Raw genomic sequence first — 22,249 nt, 5'->3', positions numbered from 1 at the left:
AAAATCGAAAAAGACATATCATCATAGTATTTTATAAAGATACTCTTTACATTGATTGATGGAATCTCAAAACCTTTTTCATTGATTAATAATGTTAGGCTTGAAAAATACTCTTTACAATCAGTTTTTAATTTTAGAATTATATTGAATATAAAGTAGTTGGTGTATTTATTAAAAAAAATACGTAAATGAGGATGTATTTTGTTAAGAAAAAATTGATAACTTACATAGTCTAGTTTGGTCATTTCATACAAAATTAAATATGTAATTATTTCTTTTAAAATTTTGGAGTACTGTCAAAAATTATTGGGATATAAATATAACTCTCCTTATTTTTTTTTTGAGTGAAAATACTTGTTATTATAATTTAAAAAAAAAAAAAATTTAACTCCCCTTATTTTATGGTGTGTAATTATAATTTCCTATATATATATATATAGAATGAGATAAAAATAGAAATAATAGATAAAAAATGACTTCCATGTCATCAGGTAGTAGGTTAAAATAAAAAATATTAAATTTAAAAATTTAATTAATAGTTATAAATATCAACTATTAGATTTGATCCAATGAGTAATGATAGAATACACATTCATAGGTAATATCCCTTAAAGTATACCCATATATATAATATTAATTTACAATTATAAAGCAATCATCTCACTTCTCAGTTCTCAGCCTAAGATTTGGTACCAGAAACGTCTTACCAACAAACCTTCACGTTAATCTACAGCAGCAATGGGAACGGAGTTCGACCCAGCATTCATTCAAGCACCAGAGCACAGGCCCAAGCCCACAATCCTCGAAGCCCAAGGAATACCATTGATCGACCTTTCGACCGGGCCCATCGATGACCTCGCCAAGGAGATCGGCGACGCCTGCAGAAAGTGGGGGTTCTTTCAAGTGATCAACCATTAAGTTTCGCCTGAGAGTCGACGGAAGATTGAGTCAGCGGCGAGGGAGTTCTTTGCGTGGCCACAGGAAGAGAAGATGAGAGTGAAGAGGGACGAAGTCAGGGTTTTGGGATACTACGATACCGAACATACAAAGAACGTTAGGGATTGGAAGGAGGTCTTTGATTTTGTGGTGGAGGATCCAACCATTGTTCCGGCGTCGGTAGATGCTGATGATCAGAGAGTTACCACGTGGCATAATCAATGGCCCGATCAGAATCCTCACGTGTTAAGGTAAATTTTAGTGCTTTTTATTTTGATATTTTTTCAATAATATACTTGAAATATAAATTATTTACAAAAATACCTTTATAAATCTCAATTACAATAATACCTTGCCACGTCATTAAAAAATACCTTAATTTTAAAATAATATGCCTGAAACAAAATTAATCCCAAATTTCATTTTTTTTTTATTATTTTCCCGAGTTTTCAAAAGTAACATTTTGGTTACTTATGATGCTGATAAAAAATTAATTAATTACTTTTACGTAAAAAATATCATTTTAAAATTATATAATTTGAGATACAATTTGGTTACCTCTAAAACTTTATTTGTAAACATCTTAATAATCAATTAGCTATTTTTGAGTTATATTGTGCTATTTTATTATTTAAAATATATTTGGGTAACCTTAAAGTTTATTTTCAAAACTAATGAGTTGTCATATAATATAATAAGCTAGTATTTTTATTTAACAATTATTTTTTATACCTTTTTTATTACCTTGAAACTTATGTGTTTATTTTCAAATTATATGAAATCAAATTGTTATTTTAAATACTTTTACGTTACTTATTTTTTATTTTGTAAATGTAAAAATATTTATGTTACTTTCAAGTATATTTAAAACTAATAAATTACAATAATTTTTTTTTTTTTTTAAAAAAAAAACCTCACAGAACTTATTGGTAAAATTAGTAAGTATGTAAATTGCTAATTAGTTATTTTAAAGTTATATTTTTAGTTACCTTTTAAGTTTACAATAGAAACTAATTAATTTTCATATAGTATAATAAATGAGCATAAATATGAAATAATTTTATTTAATATAGTTTATAGTAATATTTAAATTAATTATGATTTCATTAATATACGAATTGGTTACTTTTTATAAAATGATCCACTTTAAATAAAACTATCTCTTATAGATAATCTTTAATTTACAATAAGATATACTAATGTGTTACTATAATTTACATGTATATACTTTAATAACCAATTAATTATTTAGGTTATATTAATACATTTGAGTAACTTTCAAGTTTATTTTCAAAAATAATAAGTTATCGTCCAATAACCTATCATTTTAGCAAACTGTATTTTAAAAAAATATATATTATAAATATTTAAGTCACCCATATTTTCTTAAATATAAATTAATACATGAATTTTGATTAGTTAAATAAAGAATGAAATTACAATAACTTTTAAATCATTACTAATAAGACACATTTTTTGGACCAATTAATTATGATTTTGATAAGATATCAATCAGTTACTTTTGATAAAATCATCAATTTCAAAATAAAAAGATGATGATCAGACCAAAAATCCTATAATCAAATATGCATATACTCATATATGCCAAATAAACAGATTAGTTTATTTTGGCATATTGAAACAAATTTTCATTCTTTGTTTACATTTTTCGTATAGCCTACCATCGTATATGCTAATAAATCTATTGGTTTATTTTGGCATACTGAAACAAATTTTGATTTTTTTTTTTTCGTATATTGGAACAACAATTTATTTTATTTCATATAGCCTACTATTATATATGTCAATAAACCTACTAGTTTCTGTTTGTTGGAACAACATTTTTAATTTTTCAATACAAAGTAAACTATAGTCAACCATAATGTATGCGCCAATAAACCTATTAGTATATTTTTCGTATATTGGAACTACAATTCAGTTTTTATTTCAAACACAATGTGTGCTATAAAATAACAGACTAATTAGTCTATTTTTTTTCAAGTCTAGAAATCAAATCTGGTTGTATACAAAGTACATGACTGTAACATGTCTTACATAGTAAACTTAGACAATATATGCACTTGTCAAAGATTTAAATATGATAAAATACCTTGTTCACATCAAATGTCTTGCTCATAAGTGTTATATTATTTTTAATATAATAATATGTAGATTAAAATGTGGTAATATATAATATTATGTGAATAATATATATTAAGTGTATGGTAAATAAATGTGTAACCTATAATTTAACCTACACTTTTGTAACCTACATAGTAACTTGGAGAGGAGTTACAATTTGTTGTCATTTGTAACTCTTGTGTTGATCACACATTATTAGTGTAATAAAAGGGTTGTTACACAATTTGGTTTAAGGATTTCAAAATTATGATGATATAGTTGTTACAAAATGTAATACTCATTTATGGGAGAGAAATGATGTGGTATTTTGAATCCTAAGAGTGATCATCTAAACACTATATAAAGGAGTCTAATGTGCTCATTAAGATGAAGTTTTCTATCAAGAAAGCACTTTGCTAGAAAACCCTAAGGCTTGATAATTCCCAAAGCTATTTCCTAGAGAGTTCCCTTAGCGCTTAGAGATAGGGGGAAATAAGCTTTTGGACAAAGGTGTAATACCTTGTTCAAGTCATGGTGATCCCCACTAATCTACACTCAAGGTTGTGAGTGAGTGTTTATATATATATTATTCTCTTATTATATATATACATATTTTATATTGCATGTGTTGTAATTTTCTCTTCTACCTTTCATATATATATATAATATATAGTGTATATATATGTATTGTAACATATATTTAATCAATCTCTTATTTTAGTCCTTGTATTATTTTACAATAGAGTTGTAATAAATCTTGATTTTCTTCCATTGTTATAAAATCTCTAACAGTCAAAAGCTTATTCCTTTTCAATGGAAGAGGAGATAAATCAAGATTGTGAGAATACAAGGATAAGAGATTTTATGTGAAAACCATTCATGGGTGAGCATGGTGGTGTATATTATGTGATTTACTATTTTATATGATAGTAATATATATATGATATATATATGTGACATATATGTGATCATGTGATTATATCATATTAATATATATAGTATTATATAATATGATATTTGAATTTTATATCATGTTATTATATGTATATATGTGAGATATATAATATATAATATGTATGTATGAGTAATATATATTACATATATGTAGAGCATGTGATATAATATATATTAGTGAGATTAAATATGTAGAAATAATTACTTCTATGTATTTATGTGAGACATGCATATATAATATATGTATATATGTGTATATAATATATATCATGCATGTATATTAAAGTGTATATATATATGTTATATATGTGTGAGGTATGTAACATATATAGTTGTGTAATTAATGTATATATTATGTGTATATGATATATATGTATATTATAGTATATATGTTATATATATGAGATATGTAACATATATATTGTGAATTTAATATTGATATTATGTGTATGGTTACATATTTGATGTTTATTAGTAACATACATATTATATTAGTTGGCATAGAATTATTATTTGAGAGTTATAATTCATGCATGAGAGTTATATATATTAATTTTGTATATTAATATACAAATTATATAATATATATGATAATAATATTAATAGTAGTATAATAGTGTTTATTACTATTGATGTGGAGATTATTATCATATATATTGTGAATAAAGAGAATTTGAATTTTATATTTGAATTTTATATCATGTTATTATATGTATATATGTGAGATATATAATATATAATATGTATGTATGAGTAATATATATTACATATATGTAGAGCATGTGATATAATATATATTAGTGAGATTAAATATGTAGAAATAATTACTTCTATGTATTTATGTGAGACATGCATATATAATATATGTATATATGTGTATATAATATATATCATGCATGTATATTAAAGTGTATATATATATGTTATATATGTGTGAGGTATGTAACATATATAGTTGTGTAATTAATGTATATATTATGTGTATATGATATATATGTATATTATAGTATATATGTTATATATATGAGATATGTAACATATATATTGTGAATTTAATATTGATATTATGTGTATGGTTACATATTTGATGTTTATTAGTAACATACATATTATATTAGTTGGCATAGAATTATTATTTGAGAGTTATAATTCATGCATGAGAGTTATATATATTAATTTTGTATATTAATATACAAATTATATAATATATATGATAATAATATTAATAGTAGTATAATAGTGTTTATTACTATTGATGTGGAGATTATTATCATATATATTGTGAATAAAGAGAATTTGAATTTTATTTTTTTCAATAGTGATTTTTAAAAAAAAAAAAATTGTAACTTGTGAGAAGTTACATTCTTTGAGAATTTAAAGTGATAATTATCTCACTTTATGAGATAAAAAAGTGAACTATAAGAGTTACACTTAAGAGAATTGTCTTGTCATAGCAAGAACAAATGGATTAAAAGTGAATCCAAACTTGTGAAATGAGCCATAAATTGGAAGAGCAATTTTGGACTCAAAAGTAAATGAATCAATGTGGATTCAAAAATAGTGAAAAGATAATAAAATTGGAGAAGCAATTTTGAATATGAAATGATCAAAGTTGTGAACAAAATTGATGAGAATTTTGTTAACTTTGGTATAATTTTGGGCTAATCTCAATAAGTAGATAACCTTAAAATTATGAGTAAAAATAATCACATTATTTTATGAGTAGTAATGTGAGTTTGATATTTTAGTTTTGTTGAGAAAACTAAAAATGTCAAATGGTATTTTTAAAGTGGCCTTAAAGAGTCATTTGAAGAGAAAAATACACAAAAGTGATATTTTATATACACTTTATGGTAAAAATGTGGGGGTGAGCCACAAATTTAATCAAAATGTGTTGAGACATTATTGATTAATTTATTTGATTTTGAATTCAAATTCTAAATCAAGTTTGGCTATGTGCATAAGTGAAAATATTGACATATTTAGTGTCAAAGTTTTGGTAAAAATAATTTCAAGAAGGAATTTTTTTTTTAAAAAAAAAAAAAAATTATAGAGACAAAGTAGTCTTCTATATTTTAAAATCAAGATATTGTCTTGATAATGAAATGTGAAAATGTGGGGGTGCATACTCCAATATGAGAAAATTTAGACATACTTGGTGTCTAAAATTAAAATATGAGAATTTAGACATATTTGGTGTCTAAATTAGTGTATTTTTGATATGCTTGGTATCAAAATTATTGAGAATTTGAGTTGAGTGAAAATTAATCTTTTATGATTGAATTTTCAAAGCTTAAGTACTTAAGGAGAAAAGTGGTCACAAAGTGAACACTATATTTTTTGGCATGCATGATTCACATGGAATCAATAGTGAGAGGTTATAACAAATCGCTTAATCTCCGTACAAGATTAAAGGATGAATTTTCGAGGGATGGGACCTAAACTCCCTTAGCGTTTTGCTCATTGATGGTAACCTATCTTAACACTAGTAAAAATCTAGTCTTAAGTTCAATAGGTAATAACAAGTCAATAGAGTGAATGTGGTACTCAATTGTCCCATCTATGGATGAGTACATGTTGTAAAATTGAGGGTTAAAACCAAAAGGTTTTTTAATGGAGCTTAAGCTTAAGAAAACTCACTTAAGCTTAAGAAGTGTCTAACGAGTGGTGAGACACTAAAACTCCACCTATATGGACTAGAGGTGGTGCCGCCTCTTATGAGAATCGGGAGTATTCTCTAGAGAGTCTATGAATTGGAATTTTGCACATGGCCATTAACGGTGCAAGAGCGAGACACGCGGTCTCAAGTGAGCATTAGCGAGGGTGTGTGTGTTATCACCGGTTTGTACTAAAGAAATAGTGGTTCAATGCTACGGCAACCAAAATTTCATCAAACTTTGTGGTAACTACACTAAGGTAAAATTCAAGTCGAAAGATATTTTACCTAATGCACCTAAGCAAGACTTCTTTAAAAGTGTGTATTTATTCAATCAAAGTGGGGGAATGTTATATTTTGATATAATATTTTGATTGATTAAATAAATGTTACAAGTGTGTTACAAGTGTGTCACACATTTTAATCTAGTGGGGGATTGTTATATTATTTTTAATATAATAATATGTAGATTAAAATGTGGTAATATATAATATTATGTGAATAATATATATTAAGTGTATGGTAAATAAATGTGTAACCTATAATTTAACCTACACTTTTGTAACCTACATAGTAACTTGGAGAGGAGTTACAATTTGTTGTCATTTGTAACTCTTGTGTTGATCACACATTATTAGTGTAATAAAAGGGTTGTTACACAATTTGGTTTAAGGATTTCAAAATTATGATGATATAGTTGTTACAAAATGTAATACTCATTTATGGGAGAGAAATGATGTGGTATTTTGAATCCTAAGAGTGATCATCTAAACACTATATAAAGGAGTCTAATGTGCTCATTAAGATGAAGTTTTCTATCAAGAAAGCACTTTGCTAGAAAACCCTAAGGCTTGATAATTCCCAAAGCTATTTCCTAGAGAGTTCCCTTAGTGCTTAGAGATAGGGGGAAATAAGCTTTTGGACAAAGGTGTAATACCTTGTTCAAGTCATGGTGATCCCCACTAATCTACACTCAAGGTTGTGAGTGAGTGTTTATATATATATTATTCTCTTATTATATATATACATATTTTATATTGCATGTGTTGTAATTTTCTCTTCTACCTTTCATATATATATATATATAATATATAGTGTATATATATGTATTGTAACATATATTTAATCAATCTCTTATTTTAGTCCTTGTATTATTTTACAATAGAGTTGTAATAAATCTTGATTTTCTTCCATTGTTATAAAATCTCTAACAATAAGTTTATTTGCCATAAATGGCTATACTATGCCTATACTCATACATTAGCTTATTTTGGTATATTGAAACAAATTTTCATTCTTTATTTACATAATAGTCTTTTCGTATAGGCTATGCTATCATATATGCTAATAAATCTATTAGTTTATTTTGGCATATTAAAATAAACATGTGATATTTAAGTGTATAAAACCGAAAACATATGGTATTTATGCCGCAAATATCCCCTTATAATAATAAGAAACCAATTAGTTACTTTTTTATATAATAAAAATATTATTTTTATGTTATATAATTTAAAATACATTTTCGTTACCTCCAAAACTTATTTGTGTAACACTTTAATAATCAATTAATTATTTTTTAGGTTATATTAATAAGTTTGAGTACCATCAAGTTTATTTTCAAAACTAATTAGTTGTAATGTAGTATAACATGCTATTATTTTAGTAAGGGATAAGTTGAAAATACCTCTTTTTTTTTTATATCCATTAATAAAAAATACTCTTATATTATATTTTATTAAAATATACCCACTTTTTTGAGTGGATTGCCTAATATACCCTCACTCTCTACTTAAGTCTAGCATATAATTTTTATTAACATAAGGGATCTAATAGGGATATCATCTATAAAAATATGTATATTTTAAAGAATATAAAAATGGAGGTAAAAATTAAAATAAATAAAGTAAAGTGGGTATATAATGTAATTTTTTCTTTTAGTAAACTATATTTTAAAAGTATATATTTCATAAACGTTTAAGTCACCCACAATTTTTAAATGTGAATTATATAAAAATTTTTATTAATTAAATAAAGAAGAAAGTTACAAATTATTTTAAAAATCATTATAAATAATGCTTAGTTTTTGGATCAATTGGTTATGATAACAATGAATTATTTTTCATAAAATGATTTTAAAAGAGATTTTTGACAAATATATTTTTTTTTTTTGAAATAAACTAAAATGTTACCTCTAATATACTTTTCACTTATACAAATAATCATCTTAGAATGTAGATTGCAATGACACAATTCTTCATGCCAAATAATTAGTGGTGTAGCCATTTTTTAAAAAAAAAATATAAAAAGAGAAGGAAAAAGAATATCTTTTAAAATTAAATAATATTTATTACAATTGTAAAGTTAACCAAAAAAAAAATGAGTGAAAAACGAGGAGGAAAGAGAAAATCCTTTAAAACTAAATAAAATTTCACATATATAAAGTAAGAAAAAAAAAAGCAAGACAAAGTGTTAACTGAACCAAAAAAACATGATTAAAATTAAAAGGGTATAAATATAATTGTAGTTTTGATAATTTTAAAAGTTACGGTATATATGTAAATTAGATGTATTTTAAGGGTGCAGATGTAAATTTTCCTTTTATTTTTAATTTTTATTGAACTATACATGTAGAGGGGTTGATGAATGATGATGATGATGATAACATTGTGATTTATAATATGTTAAATATACATTGTCCGATTGTCCCTAGGAGTCATATCAATCTCTGTTCTTATAAAGATGTGTCACTGCTTTTTGTTCTTAGAGTAAAACAAAAACGCCACCAGGGACGGAGCTACCGGACTAGTTTTTTTTTTTTTTTCTTCTTTTGATAAAAAATAAATAAATAATGAACTAATATTATTTTGGAAAACTGCCTTTATATTATTTTCTTATTTTTTTTAATTGATCCTTCAATTTATTTTCCTGATTTCTATATGAGTTGTTACATAAATTTTAATTACTATTTAAATTGTTTTGCTATTGTTATAAGGATTATTATGAGAATTTTCATAAAAATGTGACAAAAAAATTAATTTGAAGTGTAAAAATAAAAAAAAAAAACTATTATCTCACATATTATTTTTTTGATTTTTTCTTAATTTATAATTTAAATTTTGATTGCAATTTAAATTACTGTTGCATTTTTATGTAAATTTTTGTAAAAAAAATTATTTAAAACAATAACAATAAAAAAAATTAGGAAGACTGACAATTATTTTTTTAATAATTATTGGACCAGCTAAAATAAGTAAAATTAATATTAGTTCAAAATGAAGAGACAAGATACGAATATTTTATTAACTTTTGTCTGGTTTGACTCTAGCAGATTAATTTTGTTTTAGTATATCCATTACTAATACTGATTTTACTGTGGTAATTAGTTTAATTAATAAACTTTATACTAATTTTAGTTTTCAGTCTATTTTATTAGATATTTATTCTTTATTTGCTGCTGTTGGTGGTGGTTCTTAAAGCGCCATTCTGCGATCGGCAAATGGTGTTGCATGCCCACACACCGACAACCTTTATTACTAATTTAAAAGATCGTGTTTAGACAGAAGTTTGTCCTCAAATTTTGAACTCTACTGTAACAGTAAATTTATCTTGATAAATTATGTCTTTCTTTAAAAAAAATTCATATTAGAGGCCATGAACTTGAGCATCTGCCGCTTAACTTTCGTAGAAATGCTTTTAGTATGTGTTTAAACGTATTTGATTTATAGTTTTATTATTTGAATTATGGAGATCAATTTTGATAAATATTAGCTTGTAATAACTATTAAAGTTATTTTTCGATTTGGCTAACATGTTCTAATTAGTTTATATAAAAATATAAGGGTAAATATTATTTTGGATCCTCTGTTTTATAAAAGTTACAGATTGGACCCTGTGTTTTGTTAAATGACAAAATAGACCTTATATTTTCTAAAATGGTAAAAATAGGACCCTTAGCTTAATTTTAGACAACTTTTTTTTTTAATACAACCAACTTGAACACAATTCCTAATATGGACAGATACAAAAAATGTAAATAGTTTTGTCATAGCACTTTTAGATCGGATTATAATTAAACTTTAAAAATTAATTCATGGTCCTATTTGTACTATTTTAGAAAATACATGGTCCATTTTGTCATTTAACAAAATACAGGGTCCAATTGGTAACTTTTGCAAAACACAGGGTCCAAAATGGTATTTACCCTTATAATAAAAATATGTGTTTAGAGTTAAATTGGGTTGGCACAGATATTTATAGTTAATTTTTAAAATAAAAAATGTTAGAAAAAATAAAGAGAGTGGGATTTTTACCTCTTGAATTTTGACATGTACCAAATTATTCTCTTCGAATTTTTAGGTCGTTAAAAATGCCCACTAAACTATTGAGATTATTAGATTTAATGACTTTTGTCTAATTTTAATAAAAAAAAGGCTAACATGGATTAAAGTTTCGAGGGCATGATTTAGTACATGTAAAAGTTCGAGAGGCTTGATTTGGTAAATATCAAAGTCTAGGGAGCATGGTTTAGTACATAAACAATCACTAAAATAGTAAAATTGAATGAAATTAGATAAAAGTCCTTAAATCTAACAATCTCAATAGAAGGAAAATTTTTAACGGCCAGATAAATTCAGGAGCATGATTTAGTACATGTTAAAGTTCAGGAGATAAAAATCCATGAGCCTTAAAAAAAAAACAATATATAACCTATTTTTTTTTTTTTTTGAGAATGAACCTGATTCCATTAAAACAATCAAACAAGTACAAGATACAGTTATGAGTGGAAAGATGAGTTCCTCCATAAAGCTTCCTGCTCTAATCCTAAAGCTATCCTAGCTAAACAGTGGGCAGCATTATTTGCCCCTCTTGGGATGTAGCTAAGAGAAACCTTAGGGAAGTAAGAGAGCAAGCTTTTAATTTCAGTAGCAAAAGGATTAAGATGCAAATTATGAGTGCTATTTTTACAAATATAATCAACCAAAATCTTGCAATCTGAAACAACACTATCTGGGTAAAAGGAATGATCATGACACCAAGAAAGAGCCAAATGGAAGGCTTGTGCTTCCATTAACAGAGGTGTAGTTATGCCACTTTTAGGTGATGCCAAATTCAGAAGAACATCCCCTGTTTTGAAATGGATAGTCATGCCATACCCCATTTTGAGAAGCTCTGAATCTTGGGCAGCATCAACATAAAGCCGATAGTTGAAGGTTGGAGCAGCTGTGCGACATGCAGCGGTTAACGGTTGATCTTCATGGACTTGTGGAGATATGATGGTCTTCTGGATGCAGCCCGAGTATTGGTGAAGGTAGTTTGTGGCCTCGCAAAGAACCTGTTTTGGGGGAAAGGTTAGTCCAGCATGTAACCAATTGTTCCTGCAGTTCCAGATCTTCCAAAGCAAACAAACAAAGAGAAGATAATGTCCAGCAACAAATTCATTGGCAGCAATATATAATAAGTCTATACAATGAAGTGCAGAGTGTTTAGAAATGAAATCGTTAAAGTTAGTTAATTTCCATACCTTCTGGGCAGTGGGACATCTGAAGAGAGCGTGCTCTAGGGTCTCATTATGATAGTGACACCGACTGCAATGTGGGGAACAGATGGTTTTCCTATTGAACAGGTTGTGGCTAGTAGGGAGGATATCATGACAAACGCGCCATAGGAAATGTTTCACTTTTGGAGGCAGGGGAAGGGTCCAAAGATGTTTCCACCATGTAGTTGAAGATTTGGATTCCGAGGGGGTAGGCTCATTGTGATGAAGTTGACTATGGGCGAGATGGTAGCCTGAGTTGACCGTATAGGAACCATGAGGGGTAAGGGACCAAAAGTGAGCATCCTGGGTGGGGATGGAATGAAGGGGGATGACCACTATAGCTTGTTGGATGTCTGTGGGAAAAATGGATTGGATAAGGGCATGATTCCATTCTTTGGTAGGGGTGATAAGGTCAGCCACAGTCCAATTGCCATTTGAGTAAAACCGAAGGAACTGAAGTTTGCCATAGCCAGGAATCCAAGCGTCATTGAAGATGTTAATGGTAGTACCATCACCAATTGATTTTCTAAGGCCTGACTGGAGAAGCTCTTTGCCCCAATTAATACTAGACCAAACAAGGGAAGGTCTATGACCCTTGCCAGAGTGAAGAAAACTAGTGTGTGGGAAATAACGAGCTTTAAGAAGGATGGCCACAAGAGAGTGAGGATATTGGAGTAGCCGCCAAGCTTGTTTAGCCAACATCGCCTGGTTGAAAGCCTTCATTGAACAAAATCCAAGACCACCATGAAATTTTGAATAACAAAGGAAGGACCATGTTTTCCAATGAATCTTCCTGTTATGCTCAGTTCCGCCCCACCAAAAACGAGCCATGAGTGATTCAATCTTTGAATGAAAAGAGGCAGGAAGTTTAAAGCAAGCCATGGCATATGAAGGAATGGCTTGAACAACCGATTTTAAAAGGACTTCTTTGCCACCTTTAGAAAAAAACTTAGAGTTCCATTTATTTAAGTGAGACCAGACACGATCGTTAATGTAATTGAAAGCATCTTTTTTAGATCGTCCAAAAGTTTGAGGAAGGCCCAAATATTTTTCCATAGTTTCACGAACAGGAATGCCAAGAAGCGAAGCGATTGCATGCTGGAGCTCAGGAGCAGTATTCGGAGAAAAATATAATGCCAATTTATTAAAGTTAACTAGCTGTCCAGACGCACGGCTGTAGTCGTGAAGAATGTTTTGGATAGATGTCGCAGCTTCAATGGAGGCTGAGCTGAAGAGAAGGCTATCATCTGTGAAGAAGAGATGTGAGATAGTGGGGGCTCGCCGAGCAATTTTAATGCCAAGGGAGTGGCTGCGAGGCTGGCGCTGTTGAGTTTTGTGATGGATGAGTGATGAAAGCCCCTCAGAGCAGAGAAGAAACAAGTATGGGGAAAGCGGGTCGCCTTGGCGAATTCCTCGGGTAGGCTTAACTTGGCCAAGAACTTGTTGGTTAATGGAGAAGGAAAAAGTGGCAGTGGAGACACAAGCCATGATCAGATCGATGAAGCGCTGAGGAAACGAGTATCTCTCCATAACTTTACGTATGAATACCCATTCAACCCGATCAAAGGCTTTGGCCATATCAAGCTTTAATGCCATCCATCCCAATCTACCAGTTTTGCGGTGTGAGAGAGAGTGCATGACCTCTTGTCCGATAATTATGTTATCGGAGATTAAACGGTCCGAAAGAAAAGCACTTTGAGTGGGAGAGATTATGCGACTCAGGATTGGTTTAAGGCGATTGACCAGGACCCTAGAGATGATTTTGTAAAAAGTGGAGCAAAGGCTGATGGGACGATATTCTGTGATCTGCTCAGGGTTTGGCCGTTTGGGTATCAAGACAATGAGCGTCTGGTTGATGGCCGATAAATCTACATCCCCATTTAGGAAGCTGAGAGCAGCACTAATAATTTCAGGACCCAATAAATGCAAATTCTTTTGAAAGAAATTGCCACTGAATCCATCTAGACCAGGAGCTTTGTCATGAGCTAGCTGGAAAGTAGCAGTCTCAATTTCAGTAGCCGAGAATGTAGCCTGGGTAAGCTCAATTTCAGCAATGGTAAGTCTTTCAGAAATGCCAGATAGAACAGATTCAATGACCTCGTTGTCAGGGGATTGACTTTGAAACAGGTGAGTGAAATATTGTTCAATGGTGGTCAGAATGGATGGTGTATCATTGGCCCAGGAGCCATCCGAGCGTTGCAGGGAAAGTATTTTATTGGTGTTGCGCCTCATAGAAGCCATACGATGGAAATAGCGAGTGTTTTTATCACCATGCTGAAGCCATGTGACACGGGAGCGCTGTTGCCAATAGATTTCCTCTTTTTGCAACAATTCATTTAACTCGTTTTCAAGTTGCCTTCCTTGATTTAATTGGTCATTAGTAGGTTGGGGAAGGGAATTGACAATTTTGAGTTGGGCGTGAACATCCCGGATTTGAGTAGCAAGCAGTGGACCCAAAGAATGCTTCCATTGTTTGAGCCGTGAAGCACAATTTGATAATCTTTCATGAAGACCAATTAAAGGATTTGAATGATCATTAGAATTGGTCTGCATCCAAGCGTCTCGCAAGCAATCCTCGAACCCCGGTTCAGACATCGAAAGCTTGTCAAAGATGAAGCGGGGGGGATGATTACGCTGATCATTTAGATGATGCAAGGTGAGAATTAGGGGCCTATGGTCGGAACCAAAAAAATCGCCATGATTAAGACGAGAAGCGGGAAAAATGACGTCCTAAGCATCATTAGAGAGGCACCAGTCAAGCCTTTCCTGAGTGTGAGAGGGCTGTTTTTGGCGATTAGTCCATGTGAACAGATTACCTAAAAGGGAAAGAGGGTGAAGGGCATAAGTGTCAACGAATGATTGAAATTGCGGAGATGGGGCACGAGACATATCACCCCCTATTTTATCAGTGAGCGATAGGTAATCATTAAAATCGCCCATTATGAGCCAAGGCTGGAGCCGAGAATTAGAACTAATACGATCAAGTAAATTCCAAGTATGCAATTTATTCTGAGTGTGTGGGGCACCATAAAAAGCGGTAAAAGTAAAAGCAGTAAAATTGGGAAATTTAAGATAACAGTGAAAATGATTTATATTATAGGAGAGTAAGGTTACATCCACATCATGTGTCCAGAGCAACAAAAGACCACCACTAAGCCTGACACGTGGGACCTCTAAACCGTTAGGATATTTAAGACTCGAAGCAAACTTATTTAAAGCACCAACAGGGAGTTTAGACTCCATTATATACAAAAGTATTGGGCGGTATTGTTTCACCAACAGGGAGAGAGAACGGAATGCTCGTTTACTCCCCAATCCACGAGCATTCCAACTGATGATGCTCATGGCTCCTGGCGGGCACGCTGAGCGTCACCCGCCTCTTCAACTGTCTCTTCATCAAGGGACTTGGCTAGGTTGCGTGTGCGTTTGAGCATTCTTCAAAATTCCGCAGCATTTAGACAATCAGGGCGTTGGGGTTTGAACTTTCGAACCCGAGAGGAGCTAGGGGCAGGGTTCGCAGAAGAACCAACAACAAAACATAGCGGCTGAGATGGATGCAAGTCGGCCAAAATAGTAGAAAAAGCTTGGGAGACCGACACCACATGCTGAGGAGCACCAGTAGTGGCCACCAAAGTCTCGGCCGAAGTGGAGAGAGCCCGAGGTAAAGGAGCAGCTAGTTGTTCAGCAGTGGTAATGGGTGGGAGTGGTTGTGAATGAGGGGAAATGAGGTTATTCGATGAGATGGCCGGGGAACTAGTGTGGGAAGCAGTGGTGGTTGTAGTAGCGACAACAGGCTGTGTATAAGGCCATATGGTGGTATTAGGAGGGGAGTGGTTAAGGTTAATGTGGGGTGAGGATTGAGCATTGTATAAGCCCATAAGAGTGGTTTGTGGCTGGCTGAAATGTTGGACACCATAGGCGGTAGTGGGATCATTGAAAGTACCTTCGGGGATGATGGAAGCTTGGTGTAAACGGTAAGGAGGAGGCGGGGCCAATGAAGTCGGATTGGCGATGTGTGGTCGCAGCCGAGTTCGAGAGCAGGCAATGTAAAAAGGATTAGAGGTAATGCGAATTTTGGCTCCTAAAGACTGGTCATAGTGAAGCAAAGGAGGGGCTGAAGAAGAGTCGCACTTTGCTAGGAATTCATGGCAGTGGTTCACAATGTGGCTGAGCCTTCCACAGTAATGACAGAAATCGGGTAAATTTTCGAAGCGAAATTCGAGCCAAACTGGGGCAGCCATTCCCTGAAATTGAAAGCCCGTACCACGCGGGAGTGGTTGAGTTACATCGATCTCAATTCGGACTCGGAGATAAGGACCCCAAGTCTCTTTGAGGGAGGTTGTGTCCACTTCGATAAAACGTCCCAAGACTTCACCAAGTCTTTGAGCCAAAGCACGGGACCGCTTTAAGAAAGGAATTCCAGAGACTTGTATCCAGAAAGGAGTGGTTGTGAGCGATTCAACGGTCACTACAGAACCCGCTTCCAAGGGTGTCATAACGATGAGTTTGTAATCAAAATGCCAAGGTTGGCCAATGAGTACCCGACGCCTATCCCCGAAGCATCCAAATTCGACAGTAAAGAAATTGGGTTCTTTTTCAAGGATATTGATGGAAAATCGTTCAGGCCACATTTGCTTGAGCCGATTCTTGAAGGCCTCAGGATTAAAATGGCGATTGGTCAGAAGCTTGACGGCTAAGAAGGCAGAGGGTTCTTCACGTCCATCATCCTCAGGGTGGTCAGGTGTTTCAGAGAAAGAATGAATTTGAGTTTCAAGAGCAGTAAGATTAAGAGTGGCAGTGAAGGAATTGGACAAGTCGTCCATGATCAAGGCAGGGCAGAGATTAAGGAAGCCAACAAAAGGGGAAAAACCAGTATTTAGACAGAGATATAAAAAGAAATATTGCAGAAAGAGACAGGTTGCAAAGTAAATCAAGTAATAGTCTGATATATAATGGCTTGAGCAAACTTGAAAGGACTCTGGCAAGAGCATTTCGGCAAGGAGTAACTTCTCCATGTCAGGGGAACAAATGATTATTCCTACAAAGATGCCAGTGGCTCCTAGAAAAATGGCAGTGACCTCTACAACAATAGATCTAATGATCATCCAGGGGGTGCGGGAGGTTGGGGTTCAATTAATACCATTTCAGCAAAGGGCTTTCCTTTGTATTCAAGCAGAGAAAAATTGAGAAATTGAGATGGGAAAGAATTAAATTCAGATGGGACATCAACACAATAGTAATGGTGGATGAGAAATTTACCTGTAAGGGAGAAGACAAAAGAATTAAATGAGGGATTCTGTTTGATGGCAGCTAACTGAAGTGGGAGGGAGGAGGTGGAACCGTCACTTGAGGGAAGGAGGCAAGGACGGACTGTTATGCCGATTAACGGCGACGACGACAACAACTACATCGACGGCGCAAGGTTTGAGCCCTAGATCGCACTCACCTTCAGAGGAACTGTCCAGAAGTGACTTTTTTTTTTATAACCAGAAGTTTTTCAGTGGAAGAAAATTGATACCCACATAATATTCCATGATTCCCGCTATCCTAAGCCGTATCCTCAACAATATATAACCTACATATATATTTTTTCTTAAAAAAAAATAATTAGTCTTTTAAAAATATTTACAAATAGTTCTAATTCAAAACCGCATATTTGGTGAGATAGGTATGGAGTATATATATTCGCAAATAAGTTTTGCTGGCAAAAAAAGGAAAAATATATATGTTGTGTAAATTCTGTATCTCAACCATAACTTAAAATAAACCCTTTCCAACGTAGATGCCTTCAATCCAAACGACCACTGCCAATTTGTAGATGCCACTAGATGTGCCACTAGGCTTAAAAGGATTGATAAGGAGAAGGCCATTGTTCAATCAAAAGTTGAGGGTGGTAAACAACTCATGAAGACTTTTGAGCCTATTGTCAAAGCTGCAAAAAAAGAAGACTTGGAAGTGACACAAGTCAAGCCACCCATTTCCATGTCAAGTTATAGTAATCATCGTCTTATTACGCACAAGCGAATCAATTTGATTAAAGAATCAAGTCTTGGCCATTTTTTTGGTGGCCTAAAGCGAAAGAGTGGCCTCGATGTGTGTATGGACGGTAGAAGGGTGAAACCAAACTCTAGTTCGGGTGTGTCTCCTGTGGTGTTGATGATTTAATATCTGAGGGAGAGAATTGAGTTCGAATTTGGGTGTGTCCTATGTGGTGATTGATGAAGTAATGGCGCAATTTGCTGAGCTGACTCTCCATTCACAATGAGTATCCTATGCTGTAATGTTCAGGGTATGGGAACATCGATGCATTAACGGCTCCGCGAGACAGAAGTCTAACGTATGCAACTAGTTTGGTGACTTGTCTTGAGGGCCTGTCAACATACATGGAGGCCTGGTGCCTTCAGGATTAGGCCATGGACGTATGGGAGTCATTGGGAGATGAGGAAGACGGTTCAGACAGTATCGAATGGGGCATGATTAGAAGCATTGGCACGTCTGCTTGGTGTTGGCATTTAGGTGAGCGACAATATTGGGATTTGCCTTATCATAGTGGGAACCTATTAACAATGCGAGTATATTGGCTAGAGAGCCCCGGTGCATGGATGCACTCACGGATGCTTGCGAGCATGACTTAGCGGGAGTTGTTGAAGAGACGGAAGTGTACACAAGGCACACAATCGGATGAAAAATGAGCCCATTAATACTCGAGTGGTTGGAAGGCTGAATTTAGCTTAGAGAAGTCAAGGTGCTGCATGGGTGTTTCGCTGCCGTAAAAGGTGAGCCCATAACACTAGGCAGTGGGGTTAGTTGAGATGTTGGTGTGAATGTGGTGGAGTTACTTGGAGTTTGATTGGCGTTGCGTATTGCTTGATAATTTGGCTTTTTTATTTACATTATTGAAAGTGATTTGACAATTGTCATAGGCTGGATTAATTGTTCTAATTCCAATTATGTATGTGAGCCAATTATTTTTTATGTCATTTCTTTGTTAGCAACTATTTGTGTTGGTTCTTGCAAAGTTATTTTGCGTTTTGCAAATAGTATTGTAGTGACTACTTCTGTTACTAGTTCCTTAGGAGAATATATTTGAGTGGATGCTTGTTCACATTTTATTAGCTTTCCTATAACGGTTAATTTAGTTTGATGTAATCCATACTTTCTTTTTAAAAAAAATAGAAAAAATAAACCCTCTCCAAGGAATTCAAAGATAAAAAAAAAAATAGTCATCTTGAAGTTTTGGAGAAAATATGTTCTTTAATTTACTAATTTGTGAAAACAAAATTCTATATAATTAATTTATTCTAAGTACCTATGGAATAAAATTCTGTTTTCTTATTAACACACATATTTACGGCTTTGTATGAAATTTTGGTGTAACCTCAGGGAGGCATGTGAAGAGTATGGTAGAGAGGTTGAAAAGCTCTCGATCAAGTTGATGGAACTAATTGCCATAAGCTTAGGATTACAAGCAAACAGGTTCAACGACTTCTTCAAAGACCAAACAAGCTTCATCCGGCTCAATCACTATCCACCATGCCCGAATCCTCACCTTGCTCTCGGCGTTGGGCGCCACAAGGATGCCGGTGCGCTGACAATCCTAGCTCAAGATGATGTTGGAGGTCTTGAAGTTAAGAGAAAGAGTGATGGAGAGTGGATTCGTGTCAAACCAACACCCCATGCTTTTATCATCAACGTTGGTGATATAATTCAGGTATGGTTTTTTCAAAGAAAGACTGTTATTTGTGTAGCTTTTTTATGGTAAGAATTGATGGTTGATGTTCTGATTAAGCAATTCATAATTCATAATTGTAATATTTTAGGTTTGGAGCAATGAAAGATACGAGAGTGTCGAGCACAGAGTGATGGTCAATTTTGAAAGAGAGAGGTTTTCGATACCCTTCTTCCTCAATCCAGCACATTACACAATGGTCAAGCCTTTGGAAGAGATGACTGACGATCAGAATCCTCCAAAATATAAAGCATATAACTGGGGAAAGTTCTTTACTACAAGAAAAGGAAGTAACTTCAGAAAACTTGATGTTGAAAACATTCAAATTTATCATTTCAAGGTATCTAAGTGAGCAGAGCAGGCCAGACAATTACTGTAGATTAAGCTTTATATATAATAATAATAATAATAATAATAATAATAATAATAAATAATGTATCGTATATGGAGTGGAAGTAATTAATAAAAATGGTGTTTTCTTCTGAGTATTGTAGATGCAAAATTGTTATTTCAAAATCAGCCAAAATAAGTAGTTATAGTTGTATAGCTATTTTATATTTATACATATATGGAATTATGGGTAATACTCGGGTACTAAAAAAAGTGGCAATCTAATGATTGATATTTATGATTATTAAGTTAATTTTAAAAATTAATATATTTTTTTATTTTAACTTATTACTTGATGACGTGGCAATTAATTTTTTTTTCTTATATTTGTTAGTCATATTCATGACTCATGCATTCTAAGATCGTGTAAATCTATTTATGGATTATACCATCTGGAATATTGACTAAATCAATTATTCATGAATTTTCTTCAATTAGTCCTCTCGAACATTTGTTGAATATCTTGATTATCAAGAATAGGGTGTTGAGTTGTTCCACTGGAAGTGTTCTATTAGCTGGACTATATTTTGCTCTGTAAGAGCTATTGAAAAATTGGAAGTGTTCATAAAACTAGATAATTGGGTATCACAACAGGGTGTCCCTCTTTATCAAAGACACCATCAAAATGGCCCTTTGATCTAGCCTTCTTAGCTACATTATTTGCACCACGATTGTCTACACGAGGAATATAAAGGAAATTACAAACATCAAAATTCAAAACCTTCTTAGCCGAAGGTCTAACTTCCCAATACGGGGGAAAGCTCCTCTCTTTCAGCGCACGCACCACCATTTGGGCATCAAAGAATATGGCAATAGAAGAGTTACCAACCTCCTTCCCCATTTGCAGCGCCCAAAATATTGCTAACAACTCAACTTCCACTGCCGAATTGGCCTTCTAGCTTCTCACAAACCAGGATAAGCAATCTAAATCGCGATCAAACAATCCACCCGCTCCACAATCCTTCCACGATGCATCAGTAAAGAAGACTACATTAGAATTTGAGATAAGATGAATGAAGTTCCATCTCAAAATCAATTGGCAATGGGAGGAGTAACCCATTCATCTTATATATGGTAATTTATTTCCACACATTAGCAATGTGGGACTAACTCTAATACACCCTCCTCACGTTTGGGCCTAAAAAATGTGGGTATAACGAACGACCTTTAAGAGACCACAGGGTCGAACGTGACATTTGAAAGAATCCCACAAGGCCAAATATTAGGAAATTTGTGGGTGTACACATTGGGAGATTTTTGGATTTTGAAACAGATTAAAGACTCTGTTGGGTTTTGTGCCCTAAATAAAACCCATTTCAATATAATCAGATTTACTTATTAATAAAGATCAGAAATAATATTTTATGTTGCATGGTTCACATGATTTATTTCATGATTATATATATAATGTATGAATTCCATTTAAGTCCAGAACATATGAATTTGTTAATGATTATAGTGTTGTCAGCACAGTGGAATATAATCTTAATTATATGTTCGAAAGTTTATTCCATGATTTGTCAGAACATTGGATTTAGACTGACATGGTATAATCAGCGATAGGTATTCTTACACCTTGGAAAAGTGTTATGTCCTTTCCAGGACATTGGCAAAGTTTACCAGTATAGGATGTATGGAGTATACATCGGAAGGGACCGATATTGAACTTTGATTAGATATATTAAAACTTACCGTAATATCTATTCAATTCAATATCACCTGTTGATCCTAGATCAAATGATCTTAATCCTGATATGATTAGGTTCAATCTCAAGAGTGTTATTCGTGTTCTTTGATTTGTTAGTTAAGCCTACTTTTGGGTCAGGGTGATACGTACATTTTGGGAACACGGTAGTGCAATTGAGTGGGAGCGCTAACATAAATATGGAATCTATAGCTTCTATCTGGCGAATAGAATGTAAAG

At 32.7% G+C, this 22,249-nt stretch overlaps 1 pseudogene; it reads left to right on the top strand.

Annotated features, from left to right (window-relative positions):
• Positions 1–654: 654 nt before the first annotated feature.
• On the top strand, positions 655–20,423 carry LOC115697997 (jasmonate-induced oxygenase 2-like; annotated as a pseudogene).
• The last annotated feature ends 1,826 nt before the right edge of the window (positions 20,424–22,249 follow it).

This window comes from Cannabis sativa, chromosome 7 (assembly GCF_029168945.1).
Source record: "Cannabis sativa cultivar Pink pepper isolate KNU-18-1 chromosome 7, ASM2916894v1, whole genome shotgun sequence".
Classification (NCBI taxonomy): Eukaryota; Viridiplantae; Streptophyta; class Magnoliopsida; order Rosales; family Cannabaceae; genus Cannabis; species Cannabis sativa.
The sequence above is the reverse complement of the archived record's forward strand: the minus strand, read 5'-3'. Positions and strand labels throughout refer to the sequence as shown.